Here is a 15395-nt window from a genome sequence, read left to right as displayed (position 1 = left end):
AATCCCACAGAAAGCAACACTTAATTAAACCCTAATAAATATACGCTTGAATAGCAACCCCTATTTTTCTTGCTTAGAAAAATCTTAGAAAATTACTATAGCATAGTACTACCCTAAGTAGTCTACTATCAGATTTTCATGGTATTTGAATGAGTGGATTAGCCTACACAAAAATAACAAGCTATGGCATAATTATGAACATAAAAATACTTTGAACTGTGAAAAGTGTCAAACAACAGAGTTAGTATTTTTCCTAGGTTCTTCATAGCATACAATGACTGTACAAAAATTATCACATGCATATTTTATACAAAGTTTGCTCTCTAGCTAAAATAACAAAAATCAGCTATTAAAGGTACTTGAACTACACCTCAAAATTTTCCCACAGCACATGCATGAAACATATTTTTCCTAGGAAGTAAATTACATAAGAAGATTAACAAACTTGGAATCATATTTTTCTGAAGTCTGTAGATTTTTCTACATATTTTTCAAGTTATCAGCAATATACATGATTAAATAAAATTCTACAGAAAAGTATCTCAAACATGAGATGCAATAATTTTCCCAAGTAGATCTGATGATAAGGAACTTAGAAAAATTTATTTCAACAGTTTTGGAGCAAATTTGAGTACCCAAACATTTTCCAAACCATTTCTATTTTCAAATAATAAAGAAAAATTGAAAACAATTCATCTTATCGCTACTGGGCCAGCCCGCTAGAATCAGCTAGCCCACGGCCACATTTGGCCTACGTGGCCTGAGCGAAAGGAAGGGGGAGGTGGCCCGGTAGGGCATTGGCCCATGGCCTCTCGGCCTAGCTCGGTCGAGGTGAATGCCACGCTGGCGCTGCGATGTCGCGGCGGCGCGGCTTGGCCAACGAGACCGGCGGCCATTGCTGGCCGTAACAGGGCGAACTACTAGGAGCATGAGGTTCACGTGAAGTGGGTGAAGGTGGGAAGGTAGCTAGGCTGGGTGGAGAAGAGAAGGAAGGTGCCTTCCATGGTGGCCGAGCATGGCGGCGCCATGGCCGACGGTGGCGGGGCTTGAGACGGCGCTACCTGGGCTCAACAGGCGGCATAGGCGTGAGCATGACGTGCTGGAGAGCGAGGCGGAACTACGAGCACACGATTGCTGGCCGAGGTGGAGGAGACGCGGCAGATTTTGCCGGCGGGTGCGGTGGCGCGGCGAGGGGGAGAGTGAGGGCGCTCGGTGCTTGCGGAGAGGACAGGCAGCGCGGGAGTGAGCCAGCAAGCGCACCGGCTCCAGCAGAACTCGACGGCACATGGCCGCCACGCGGCGGGCGAGCTCTGCCGCGGTCGGGCGCGGCGCGGCGCATCAGCGGGCAAGCGAGAGCGGAGGCAGGCCAGGCGTGGCGCTAGGCTGGGCTGGGCCAAGGCGAGGCGTGCGGCGCGGCGGGAGGCTGGCTGGGCCAGCTTCAGCCATGGGCCGGAAACGAGGCGGCGGCCCACAAATGAGAAAAATCCTTTTCCATTTATATTTTCAAGAAATTTTTAAATGCCAGCTTTCAAATATTATTTTGAGCAAGAAAATGACATCTTTTGAAAATGTACCAAAAATGAAAATTGATTAGAATTTAATTCTCTACAACTTTGCTTTTCTGACCAAAGCCAAATTCTTTCTAGATTTTGAATTGTAAAATCAAAGTCCATGTTTAACTCAAAACCCTAATTTTGGGAAATTACTTTGGAAGCAAAATTTTGAATTAATTTGAATACAAACCTTGCTCCAAAAATTGAACTAAATAATCCTAGATAATTTACAATAGTAGCCAAACAAGTTCTACTAACCTAACAAGCAAAATCAGGGCAAAACAACTCTTAGACAGGTGTATGCAACATTCAGGTTTCACACATGTTTCAAATGTTTCGAAGTAGTGTTTCAATTGTTATTTACATGATTAGGCATGTATGATTAGGATGCTTGATGATACATGATATGTATGATTTGCAGTGCCTAAATGCAGGCATAGCACCGGGGTGTTACAAGACTGAATGGAGATTATTTATTTTTTGTGATGTCTTTTTTGTCTATATTTCTTTGTCTCATAAACAACCCGGCTTAGGTAAATCATTGTCTTGACAAACTTTCTTGATCTATCGAGTGCCTTGTAAACAACTCGGTATATGTAGATTGATATTTTGGCAGACTTCCTTGATTTATCGAGTGCTTGTCTGGCTTTCGTTTGTGACTTGTAAACAACTTGGTATAGATCGTTGTCTCGACAAACTTTTTGTTCTTGTTAGTACTGAAAAGACTTAGGACATCTCTAGCTTCTTCTTTTTGGCTTAACTCGGAGTGTGGTCAGCATCTGATCCTATCTATGGCTACAAAAACATCCTAGGATTGACAAGCCCCCGAGTACTTCATGGTTGAGTTCTAGAAGCCTCGTCTTGTTCCTTCAAGTCTTGTTGAGCAGGAACAAGCGTCGTCTAAGTGCTTTCTTGAGCGAAACCGTGAAGCGCTTCTTGGGATCTTCTGAGTGTAGCTCCCGAGCCTCTTGCTATTTGGAACAAGGAGCTAGAGGGCCTTGTCTTGGAATTGCTCTGATTTATGCTCAGGCTTAGTTTTAGTCATTTTGCTTTTTGGTTCGGGTGTTAGCTTATTAGCTACCCTCATCGGTGGGCTCAAGCATCTTTTTGGCTCTTTTGCTCTCGACCGGTATGCTCAAGCATATTTTTAGCCATTTTGCTTTTTGGTTCGGGTGTTAGCTTGTTAGCTACCCTCATCGGCGGGCTCAAGCATCTTTTCAGCTCTTTTGCTCTCGGCCGGTATGCTCAGGTGTCTTTTCAGCCATTTTGCTTTTTTGTTCGAGTGTTATCTTATTAGCTACCCTCATCGGTGGGCTCAAGCATCTTTTTAGCTCTTTTGCTCTCAGCTGGTATGCTCAAGCGCCTTTTCAACCATTTTGCTTTTTTTGGGTGTTAGCTTATTAGCTACCCTCATCGGCGGGCTCAAGCATCTTTTCAGCTCTTTTGCTCTTGGCCGATATGCTCAGGCGTATTTTTAGCCATTTTGCTTTTTGGTTCAGGTGTTAGCTTATTAGCTACCCTCAGTGGCGGGCTCAAGCATGTTTTTAGCTCTTTTGCTCTCGGCCGGTATGCTCAGGCGTCTTTTAAGCCATTTTGCTTTATGGTTTGGGTGTTAGCTTATTAGCTACCCTCATCGGCGGGCTCAAGCATGTTTATAGCTCTTTTGCTCTTGGCCGGTATGCTCAGGCGTCTTTTTAGCCATTTTGCTTTTTGGTTCGGCTCATTGGAAACAACTCGGGGAAAGCCATAATAAGACATATGTTGTCTAGAAAGAACCATCTTTATTGATCATGAACATTGATAAGTCATAATAGTACAAATATTGTCGATGAGCACCATCTTTATTGATCATGAACATTGACCTCTTGTGGCTTGTATAGATATATTCCCTTGAGTTGTTTTCATGCGTAGAATCTTCTTAGCTGGCTGATGTACCATGTATTGTTGACTTCTTTTCCGTCTTCGGTTATTAACTTATATGTGCCTAGTCCGGTGACTTTCATGACGATAAAAGGACCTTCCCATGGACTGAGTAGTTTATGGCGTCCGTCAGTTTTTTGTATTCTTCTTAGTACTAGGTCACTGACTTGTAGTGATCGATGCTGGGTATTCTTGTTGTAGTGGTGTCTTAATCCTTGGAGGTATCTTGCTGATTGAAGGGTAGCGTTTACTCTAACTTCTTCTGTATTGTCGAGTTCTAATCTTCGGGTGTGTTCTGCTCCTCCTTTGTCATATTGTTCTATCCTTGGTGACATCCAAATCAAGTCGGCAGGTAGTACGGCTTCTGAACCGTAAACCAGGAAGAAAGGTGAGTATCCGGTGGCTCTGCTTATTTGAGTCCATAGCCCCTATACGACCTTGGGTAATTCTTCAATCCATTTTGATCCATAGTCCACTAGTTCTTCATACAATCTTAGTTTTAATTCGGCTAGTATGAGTCCATTAGCCCTTTCCACCTGTCTGTTGGCCTCTGGATGTGAGACTGATGCGTAATCTATTCTGAAGCCATAGTCCTGTGCCCAACTTTGGAATTCTGCGGTTGTGAAGGGAGAACCCAAATCTATGATGATTCGATTGGGCATGCCGAAGCGGTGCATAATGTCTTGGATGAACTCGACTACTTTGGTTGCGCTGTATTTTGCGAGTGGTTTGTATTCAATCCACTTGGTGAACTTGTCAATTGCTACGAAGATGTACTCAAAACCGCCTTTTGCTTTCTAGAGAGGTCCTACTTGATCCAGCCCCCAGTAGGAGAAAGGCCAAGCGGGTGGGGTGCAGATGAGGTTGTGAGCTGGCACATGAGCTTGTCTTGTGAACATTTGATAACCTTTGCATCTTTTGACGAGTTCTTCTACATCTTTCAAAGCGGTTGGCCAGTACAAACCAATGCGGAATGCTTTGCCGACTAGTGTTCTTGAAGCGGCGTGATTTCCACAGCAACCTAAGTGTATTTCGTCTAGGATCTCTTTGCCCTCTTCAAATGAGACGTATTTTAGGAGTACTCCTGATGATGTGGCTTTTCTGTAGAGCTTGTCTCCTACTAGGATGTAATTCTTGCTTCTGCGAACAACTCGGGTAGCTTCCTCTTTTTCCGCTGGCAACTTATTCTCTTTGATGTAATCAATAAAAACCTAGGTCCATGAAGTGGTTATTACCAAAATCTGGGTGCCATTAGCTGAGATTTTAGGGGTTATCTCACCGGGTTGTTTGATAGAGGGAGCTGATAACTCCTCTATGAATACACTGGGTGGGACCTTCGCCCTGTCTGATCCAAGCTTGGTAAGGACGTCTGCTGTAATATTAGAATCGTGTAGGACGTGTAGAATTTCTAATCCTTGAAATTTTTTTTCGAGCTTTCGTATTTCAGCACAGTAGGCGCCCATGTTTTCTTTGGTGCAGTCCCAATCTTTGTTGACTTGATTGATGACTACTGCTGAATCGCCATATATGAGTAAACGCTTGATTCCGAGGGTAATTGCCACTCATAGCCCGTGGATGAGGGCTTCGTATTCTGCTTCATTGTTTGTCGCTTGCCATAATATCTTAAGGACGTACTTGAGCTATTTTCCATCTGGAGAAATGAGGAGGATGCCTGCACCGGCTCCGCCTAGCTTGAGTGATCCATCAAAGTACATCTTCTAATGATCAAGGATGGTACTTGACATAGGTGTTGAATTTCTATCCACTCGACAACAAAATCGGCTAGGGCCTAAGACTTAATTGCCTTCTATGGGGTGAAATCGATATTGAGAGCACCAAGTTCAACTGCCCACTTAGATATGCGCCCTGTTGCATCTCTGTTGTGCAGGATGTCTCCGAGTGGGAAATTTGTCACCACGGTAATCTTGTGGCCTTCAAAATAGTGGTGAAGCTTGCGTGAAGTGATCAGGAGGGCGTAGAGTAATTTTTGCACATGCGGGTACCGGATTTTTGATTCTGACAGTACTTCGCTGATGTAGTATACATGGCGTTGTACTTTATATACACACCCTTCTTCTTCTCTTTCTACGACAATTGCTGTGCTGATCATAGTAGAATTTGCCACGATGTATAACATCATGTCTTTGTATTTCTTTGGAGGTGTGAGAATGGGTGAGGAGGTGAGGTATGCCTTGAGCTTCTTGAAAGCTTCATTGGCTTCTTCTGTCCACTCAAACTTGTCTGTCTTCTTTAGCAATTTAAAGAAAGGTAACCCTTTTTCGCCCAGTCTTGATATGAAATGATTGAGGGCCGCCATGCAGCCTATTAGTTTCTACACATCTTTGACACTTCAAGGAGGGCCCATCTCTGTTATGGCTCGAATTTGCTTGGCGCTTGCTTCGATTCCGCGATGACTGAACAAGAATCCGAGTAGTTGTCCTGAGGGAACTCCAAATACACACTTGTTTGGGTTCAATTTCCACCATCATCTTTTCAGGTTTTGGAAGGTTTGCTTTTTGTCTTCAATTAGTGTATCCGGGTTCTTTGTCTTTACTACTACGTTAGCCACGTATGCTTCTATGTTTTTGCCAATCTGATCACCGAGGCACGTTTGGATAGCTCTTTGGTAAGTGGCACCAACATTCTTGAGTCCAAATGACATTATTTTGTAGCAGTAGGCACCGAATGGGGTGATGAAAGATGTCTTGCTTTGGTCTTGTTCTTTTAATGCAATCTGGTGATATCGTGAATAGCAATCAAGGAAGGATAATAGGGTAGATCCTGCTGTTGAATCAACTATCTAATCAATGCGTGGTAGCCCGAACGGATCTTTTGAGAAGTGTTTGTTGAGATCTGTGTAGTCGACACACATGCGCTACTCATCCATATTCTTTTTCTGTACCAGAACTGGGTTTGCTAGCCAATCTGGTTGGAGGATTTCTCTGATGAATCCGGCTGCCATTAGTTTTGTGATTTCTTTTTTAATTGCTGCCTTCTTGTCAGGTAAGAATCATCGTAGTCGTTGCTTCACAGGCTTGGAGCCTTCATTGATATCAATTATGTGCACAACCAACTCTCTTGGGACCCCTGGCATGTCGGCCGACTTCCAAGCGAAGATATCTTTGTTGTCCCGAAGAAAGTTAGTGAGCGCGAGTTCCTATTTTGCCGATAGGTGGGCGCTGATGGTTGCCATTTTGGAGGGATCACTGGTGCCTAGGTCGATTTGCTTGACGTAGGGTTCTTTTGGTGGTGCTAGGATGCTGGGTTTTTTAGTCGGTATCACTTGCTCTTCTGTGCTCATTTCTGCTACAATAGTTGCTATTTCTTTTCTTCCATCGGCGGCCTATGCTTTTGTTGCAATTTGGATTGCCTGAACATCGCAGTTAAAAGCGCGCTTCAAATCACTCTGAAGAGAAAGGACACCGTTAGGCCCTAGCATCTTAAGCCACAGGTACAGATAATGCGGTATTGCCATGAATTTTGCTAGTGCTGGGCGCCCGAGGATTGCATGATATGATGAATCAAAGTCTGCAACTTCAAACTTGATGAACTCTGTACGGTAGTTCGAGGGAGTCCCAAAAGTAACTGGTAGAGTGATTTGTCTAAGTGGCATTGCTGCCTTGCCGGGTACTATGCCATAAAAAGGCGTGCTTGTTGGTGTAATCATCCCGGCGAGTTGTAGTCCCATCTTCCTTAGTGTCTCTAAAAAGATAATGTTGATGTCATCGTTTCTAGGGCATGGTTTCTAGGGCTATGGGAAAGAACAAGGTCTTGATGTCATCGTCTCCTTCGGCCAATTCAATCGATTGCGAGTAAATTCTGAGCCACTGCCTTGGTTCGGTCTTGCCATCATACTTGGAGTGGTTGGACGGCTTGAACTTGTGAGGCAGTCATATTGAAGTAAGTCTGTTTGCAAAATAGGGGAATCTATCATGTGTTCTGGCTTCTGTGTATTCTGATTTAGCGCCCCCTTCTTGCCAACTGTTGTCTTGGTGAGAGTAGTTTTGCGTGGCTGTCCGAGTAGGTGCTTTGCTTCTAGCCTTTCTTTGTTGTTCGACTCGGTCGTTTTGACTATGATTTCTTCTACTTTCTCTGTTGTGACTTCCACTTGGTCCAAGTCTCTCGAAAGCAGACTTCCTTTGATTTTGATCTTCCTACTCATGAGATGTTGACTTGTCAGGTAGTCTTGAGCGGGCCCTTCTGTCGTGCGTCCTTAGGACTGTTGATCGAAGGAAGTCCTAGAGCTGTTCTTGTTTTTCACTAGTATGTGAAATCGCCTTTAGTTCTTCTAGTGCTTCTCGGATCTTATCGTAGGGTGTATTCATTGCTCATCCTTCTTCGACCTCTCGCTCTAATTTTCTTCTATTGTACTCAGCTAGGTCTGACTCATATTTGATCCAAGCTTCCTTGCGCTGCTTAGCATGGCGTTGATGTCCTTGTTTTAATTTGTTCTTTCTCTCTCTCGCTTGCCTCTGACTCTCAGTCTCACCATCGTGCCCCTGGGTAAATGGTGATATGTTGGATTTGGATTCATCTAAAGACCTGACGTCAGGCACTTTAGGGGGGACCAATGGTGATCGAGGACAGCGAATCATGAATACTTCTCGAGCGTGAGTTGTTCTATCCTCAGCGTTGGTTTCTATACTGTCAGAGTTATTGATAACTTCAGTAGAGGCTTTAGGGTCGCAGATCGAGTCTCCTTCTTAGTAGGGTAGAGTTGTTGTCGTTGTTGTGTCAACTAGCCGGGTACTGCTATCCTTAGGAACAGAACCTAGCCAGTGGATGATGCAGTCTTGAGATGTTACGGTTAGTACGAGACCTTTCTGAGCTCCTGTCGGTGGTATTCCAAGCACTGGATTAAGAGATCTTTCGAGCTGTGCCCGATAAGACGTTGCCATGTTGCCGAGACCAAACGGAAAAGGACCTATCTTCTTTAGCTTGCTCTGAGTGTACTCTGAGTTGTATTCTTGATAGGTCGATGTCATGTTCTGGAGCCTTATTGGAAAAGAACTCGGTTTTCTAAAAGAACTCGGATAGGACTCCATCTCAGAAGCGAAGCCTGAGTTTGAATTGGATGCGTGAAGCCATGAAATCTGAGTTGGACTGGACATCGCAAGCTGTGTGAATCATCCAGCAAGTTGACCTATCATTGTCGCTAAAATGGAAAGGTCTTGATGATGATCTGAATCTTTGAGGAGACAGCCTTGGAGCTTGCCATCGTCACCTGCCTTGTAGATCCATGAACCGAAGATGAAGGTTGATCCCATCGAGAAGATCATGTTGACGAGGTCTGTCGAGCTCTCGGGTGCAAATTCATCGAAATCCCCTACCTGTTGCGCCAGTTGTCGATGTTTGACCACCGATAGCCTGCCACAGGGGTTCCTAGGGCAGTATGTTTGGGCTTCAGTGTATGTGGAACTCGATGGTTAACACAAGAGATAGTCGATTTATCCTAGTTCGGGCCCTCGACCATGATCGAGTAATATCCCTATGTCCAGTCGGCATTAGCCTTTGTGTTGGATTGATTGTCAAGTGTTGTGTTGTTAAAAGTCATTGTCCTTAGGAACCCTGCCCTCCTTTATATAGTTAGGAGGTTAGAATCCTAATCAGTTTACAATGAGAGTTCCTAGTAGGATTACAGAATAATACTACTACTAAGATTATAGGGGAAGAATCCTAGTTAGACTAGATCTTCTCCCTTCCTTGTGGGGTATCCCGTGGGTCCCGCACCAACAGCGTCTAATGGCATCCAGTTGAGAAACCATTGCCTTCTCATGTAGGAGCTTCTGTGCCGAAGACAACATTTGGTAGAACACCTTTCTGGTTGGCTCTAGCTCATCCTCCTTCTCCTCCTCCTCCTTTGTAGGTCTTTCAGCGAACGTTGCTTCGTGAAAGTCACCTAACCATCCTACTACCCTGCCATCAGCATCAAATGCCTCCAAGCGTGGTCTCACCACCTCCTCTCTAGTACGATGGGCTTCTCCATGGAACACCCACTAGGTATAGTTTGGCATAAATCCATACTTGCAAAGATGTTCCCCCATGATCTTCCTTGTTTTTCTTTTCCTATTTCCACATTCGCTATAGGGACAGAATGTGTCTCTCGCTCCATTAGCTGCCTTGCCAAATGCTTGGTTCAAGAAACCCTCGGTCTTGTCCATCCCTTTAGGGGTGATTTCAGCCTGACTTGGGTGGCCCATGTACATCCACTCACGGTTATCCATCCTCTAGCATATACATGAGCGAGTAATGTAACCACCAATTGCATCTGAACGGCGTGCCTACTATCTAATGGGTGAGGATAGGTCCCAATCCCACCCACGGATGCGTAGATGAGGTTAGTTTACATGCTCAACTCTGATCCGAGACAGAATTTTGGCAGCACCTCCCCGTCATTCTCCCGATACACGTCCTGGAAGGGAGAGTGTGTATCCAGAGAACAACAGGGAGGTGGTGCTAAAACTCTGTCTTGGATCAAAGCAGAACATGGAAACTACCCCATCTATGCATCCGTGGGCTGTCCAAAAAAGTGGACAATCTAAAATAGAAATGGTCTTAGATATGCGAAGATCCACATACCTCCAACCGTATCTGTTTCGAACGGGAGACGCCTAACTGGGTTACACCGATCTACGACAATGATAAGGAAGAGAGGTTATTTATACCTAGGGTGGCAGTGGAGTCAGGCTAGCGAGGCAATGGCGAGGCGACACTGTGTAGGTAGGACCATAGCGCCGACGAAGACGATCGGGGTCGCCTACAATCGATGTTTCACCACCGATAGCCTACCATGGGGGTACCCGGGGCAGTTTGTTCGGGCTTCAGCATATGCAGAACTCGACGGTAACCACAAGAGATAGTCGATTTATCGTGGTTTGGGCCCTCGACCATGATCAAGTAATAGCCCTACATCCAGTCGGCGTTAGCCTTTGCATTGGATTGATTGTAAAGTGTGTTGTGTTGCATTGTGTTATCTCCTTTTCCTCCAGGAACTCCGCCCTCCTTTATATAGTCAGAAGGCCAAAGTCCTAGTCGATTTACAATGAGAGTTCCTAGTAGGATTACAGAATAATACTACTACTACTAAGATCACATGGGAAGAATCCTATTTAGACTAGGTCTTCTCCCTTCCTTGTGAGGTATCCCATGGGTCCCATATCGACAAGCCCCCGAGCACTTCATGGTTGAGCTCTGGAAGCTTTATCTTGTTCCTTCAGGTCTTGCCGAGCAGGAACAAGCATTGTTTGAGTGTTTTCTTGAGTGAAACTATGTAGCGCTTCTTGGGATCTTCGAGCAGTATGTGCTTTTTTTAAAAAAAGTATTCCCATCTAGGTGTAGCCCCCGAGCCTCTTGCTATTTGAAACAAGGAGTTGGAGGGTCTTGTCTTGAAATTGCTCTAATTCTTCATCGAAGGGCTTTCGAGCATACCTCCGGGTTCTTTATCAAAAAGAACTCGGATATAGCTCGGTCTGGGTTATTTTTGTTGTGAGTCCTTGAAGAGGTTTGCCTTGAAGAAGTCTTCTTAGTGACGTGTGCTTTTTCCGAGGAAAAAAGTGCACTCACTGAGTGTAGCCCTCGAGCCTCTTGCTATTTGGAACAAGGAGCTGGAGGGTCTTGAATCTTACATTGTTCAAAAGAGCTGAAAAACCTCTTCTGTCGTAGCCCCCGAGTGTATATCCGGGTTCTTTTACCTAAAAAGAACTCGGGTGCAGGGTCTTGGCATATTCTCTGGTAGTTTGCTGTTGACAGATGTGGTTGTATGGTAGTGGTTGAGTGTAAATGACGTTTGTTCATGAGTTGTACAGTGTTAGTATATCCTTTCGAATATGCTTGTCCTTTGAGTACTGTTCCTTCATGCCTGAGTCCTCTTTCATTGAATTCTGTCTTTTTCACTGTACCCTTTGTTATGTCTATTTCCGTTGGTGCTCCTGGTCCATGTGCACCACTTCTTTGGTCTATAAATATCCTCCTGGTGTGCTGTTTTGATTCATCGAGCATTTTGTTGCGTGGTCTGAAATTTTTGTAGCCATGAATATGATAGTTTCTGAAGTAGAGCAGCCCCTAGGCATATCTCGTAGTTCTTGTATATCTTGTCATAGCTAGAGGGAGTCTTGTGATAGAGATTAGAGGTAGAGTAATCTCGTAGCGGCATTGTACCAGGTGGTACGCTGCGGTAGTTGGAGGAAGTCTTGTGATGGGGGATACATTCCTTCATCCAGCAGTTCTAGGTAAATCCCCCTTGCCTGCCCTACGACTGTCCGGTGCAGATCAACGCCTAATCTGGTGTCACATTGGACTTGGGTAGATAGATGCCTGCTGGGCTTCCCTATTCCATGTTGTCCCACCATGCTGCTGACTTCTACCTCAAATGTTCTGTATCCATCCTTTGAAGAAAATAGTGTAGTCGAGTGTGGTTTGTTCTACCGAGTTGCGATTTGGAACAATAGTCATTCCAGAGCCTAGTTGTGTCTAGGTTCCTTTTTGCTACCTTGCTCGTCGTAGTGCCGAGTTCGTTGGGTCTTGTAAGATGTGTAATCTTATAATTTTTGAAGCCATTTATAATGGAAAGAATACTATCTTCTAGGTTGTCATTCTTTTTTCTACTGATTTCCTAGTTGTTTGTGTGATTCCCAAGTTCTTTCTATAAGATCCGAGTTCTTTTGTTCCTTGCGTGGTGACCCTTCGTCGCTTTGATGAGTTCTTTTTGTGACAATATGTTAACTCTACCTCGGTGTTGGATGGATAAGTCTAAAATCTGCCTGTTGAACTGTACCGTTGTGTAGAAGTGTGCCATCCATCATTTTAGCTTTGTCAGTTGTGTTGGGAAATGCGACATTGCGTTCACATGCCGTGTTAAATCGGGCCTAATGGGCCACATTTTGATTGCTGTAAAAATCTATTTAAAGTCCTTCTTTCTTCTTTTTCTTTACTGCCCTGCCTTTGCCTTGAAACCCTAGTTCTTACTCCGCCATTGCTATTGTTGCCATCATCTAAGCGCTACCACCTAACCATCATTGTTTCTTGGTTCCTTACTGCTTTTGCTAGTATATGGGTAGGAAGAAATCCACGAGCAAGTCCTAGGCAACCTTTGTAGATGAGGAGGCATCACTTTTTGTGATTGAAAATTAAGAATTCATGGCCATGAGGGCTCCTCAGAAGGTGTGGCCGGCTTCGACTACCACTGAGGATCAGTTGCGTGAGCTAGTCAGTGATTGCCTGATCTAGGACAAGGAGATTGCTGAGTGGAGAGCTCCAGGCCAGCATCGGGTTCCAACCTTAGACTCTAGTGAGATTGTTCTTTTCGTCTCCTTTATCTGTGCTAGTCTTTGCCTTCCTACCTCTGCTTTTCTTCATCGCTTTCTCAATTATTTTGGGATTAGCCTAAACCATCTTACTCCCAATGCTATCCTTCATCTTTCTGTTTTTGTTCATCTTTGTGAAACTTTTCTTAGAATTCCTCCTTCTCTTCCTCTCTTTTGTTACTTCTTTCGTCTGAAGCCCTAACCCCGCAGTGATGACACCCATGTTCTTGGTGGCTGCGGGATTCAGTTTCATCAGGGTCATAAGGTTAGGTTCTTTGATTATGATTTGGTTGATTCTATGAGGGATTGGCGTGCTAACTGGTTTTATGCCGCCAATCTGATCCCTCCTCTTGCTATCCATTCTTCTTCTGGTCCCATGGTTAACGACCGATGGGAGAAGAATCCTATGATGGTGGATGAGCTCCAGGCGATCAAGCCATTTTTGGAGAGGATATGTGCTCTGAAATAGCAAGGCTTGACCGGCTTTGGCATCGTCTCCAGTTTCCTTCACCGTCGTGTTCAACCTCTGAAGGAGCAAGAAAACTATGGTTTTGAATACTCTAGAGAGGAGGACCCTTCTCGTATGGTCCCTGCCCTTGAGCTGACCGGTGAGGAGGTGCTCGAGCGCCTTCAAAAGATGTTGAAGGGAGTAAGCATCGTCCCGCATATTGTCTCTGAGTATTGTGCTAACAACCCGCCTCCTGCTATGAGTTGTTCTTTCTTGTCCTAGTACTTTTCTTATTTCCTTTGCTGTCTCCAATTTTGCTTAATATTTCTTATCTGGTTGCTTTACTCTTTTATAGGAATTGGGGCATAACTTTGTTGACCCTATCCCCCTTGACGACTGCCCCGCCATTGTGGAGCTTAGGGAGAATCTTACTAGGGCATCTTTAACCAGTATGTTTCAAACCACTATGATGTTTCCTGGAGATTCTTCCGCCATTCTTGACACATTGTAGACTATGTTCCTCATCTAGTTCCTCGAGCTCCCCACAGTTTTGGAAAAAGGGGGTGAGCAGATTGTTCTTCTTCCGGTTTGTCTGCCGCCAAGAAGTCTCGTCAATCAAGTACTCGTCCAGGTACTAAAGTTATAGGTAGCGTGCTGCTAGGTGAGCATATTAATATGTTTTGTCTTTTTGTTGTTTGCTTTTGCCTCTAACCGGGTACTTTTCTTCTTTTTTAGATGGCGCTGTGGTTGCCATGCTTGAGAGTGAGGAAGAGGAGGATGATGATGCGGCCCTTGTTACGCGTCGGTGAGTTGTTTTCCTACTTTTCTACTATTGAACACTTCTTTTTGTTCTGACTTTGACCTTATTCTCTTGTAGTAAGCGGTCGTCGACCTTGAGTTCTTCTGGAGCTCCGGTTCCGACCACGCCGCTCCCGATGCAAGGTGGCGGTGATATTTTTGCTTCTATAGTTCCCCCTCTGAGGCCTTCTGTTGGTCTTGGGGGTTTTATGAAGAAGAAGATAGTTAAGTGAGTGAATCCTAGTTATGTTTCTCTGCTTTTGTTTTCCCCTTCTTTGATTCATATTATTATCGTCGATTTTCTTTATCATCTTGCAGGCCTTCGCCTTCCCTCAACCCTTAGTCGACTTCTTTTTAGTCTTTTGACGTGCCCCTGCGTTCTGAGTCTTTGGACTCAGCATGTGTGGTCGGCGAGGTGGCTGTGAGGGTTACAGGGTCCTTCGGTGATCCCACTGCTGCTGATTTGCTGGCCCCAGAGGTAACCATGGCTGTGGCGGTGGAGCCATCTGGGGAAGTAGCTGGGGCTTCCCAGGGTGCGGTTCTGGTCTTGTCTTCTTTGCCTCAGCCGGCTTCTCCCTCTGCTCCTCTTCCTAGTGGCGTTTAGTGTCTGGATGATGATGTGGTGCAACAATTCGATGCCACTCATCGGTTGTCAGAGTTGACCGCTGCCTAGGGGACCCTTGTGACTTCTTTTGGTGAAAAGCTCCAGGTAAGTCTTTTTCGAAGTTCTTTCTTTAGATGTTCGTCTTTCCTCTATTCTTATGTCTTGTTTTTCTCTTTCTCTTTTTGCTCAGTCTTTTTCTCGAGATCATACCAGCTTCTTTTTCTCGTCTAAATCTAAGAAAAAGTTGTCTTCTGAGGTTAGTGCTCTAAGAACAGAACTTGATCTCTATTAAGCCGAGATGGAGACCGAGCATCAAACGCACCAAAAGGAGGAGAGAGCTCTCCGTGCCCAGGTGGTTGAGGCAGGAAAGCAGAGGGATGTAGCTGTGGAGGCCATGAAGAATGAGTGCAATGGTATTACGGGTTCTTTTTGTTTCTTCTTGTATTTGAATTTTCCTTTCTGTTGACTTGTTTTTGGTGCCTAATTTAGCTCTCTGAGTTGAAAAGCAGAAGCTCTTGAAGGGTATTGAAGAAATGAAGACACTTGCTCGCAATAGTCATAACAGGGCTGAAGAGGTAATTACTCATGCTGAAGAAGAACTTGCGCTTGCCAAGTTGATTAGGTGTGGAGCTGACAGAGATCTTGTGCAGGCCCAAAAAATAGTTGAAGCCTTGACTGATAAGTTGGCGACGGCTACTGAGAATTGGAATGCTTTGCGGAAATCATTTCGATCAGTAGCCGATCTTCTCTGGACTCCATTGGATGATGGT

This window comes from Miscanthus floridulus, chromosome 6 (genome assembly GCF_019320115.1).
Source record: "Miscanthus floridulus cultivar M001 chromosome 6, ASM1932011v1, whole genome shotgun sequence".
Classification (NCBI taxonomy): Eukaryota; Viridiplantae; Streptophyta; class Magnoliopsida; order Poales; family Poaceae; genus Miscanthus; species Miscanthus floridulus.
This window is presented reverse-complemented; position numbering follows the sequence as displayed.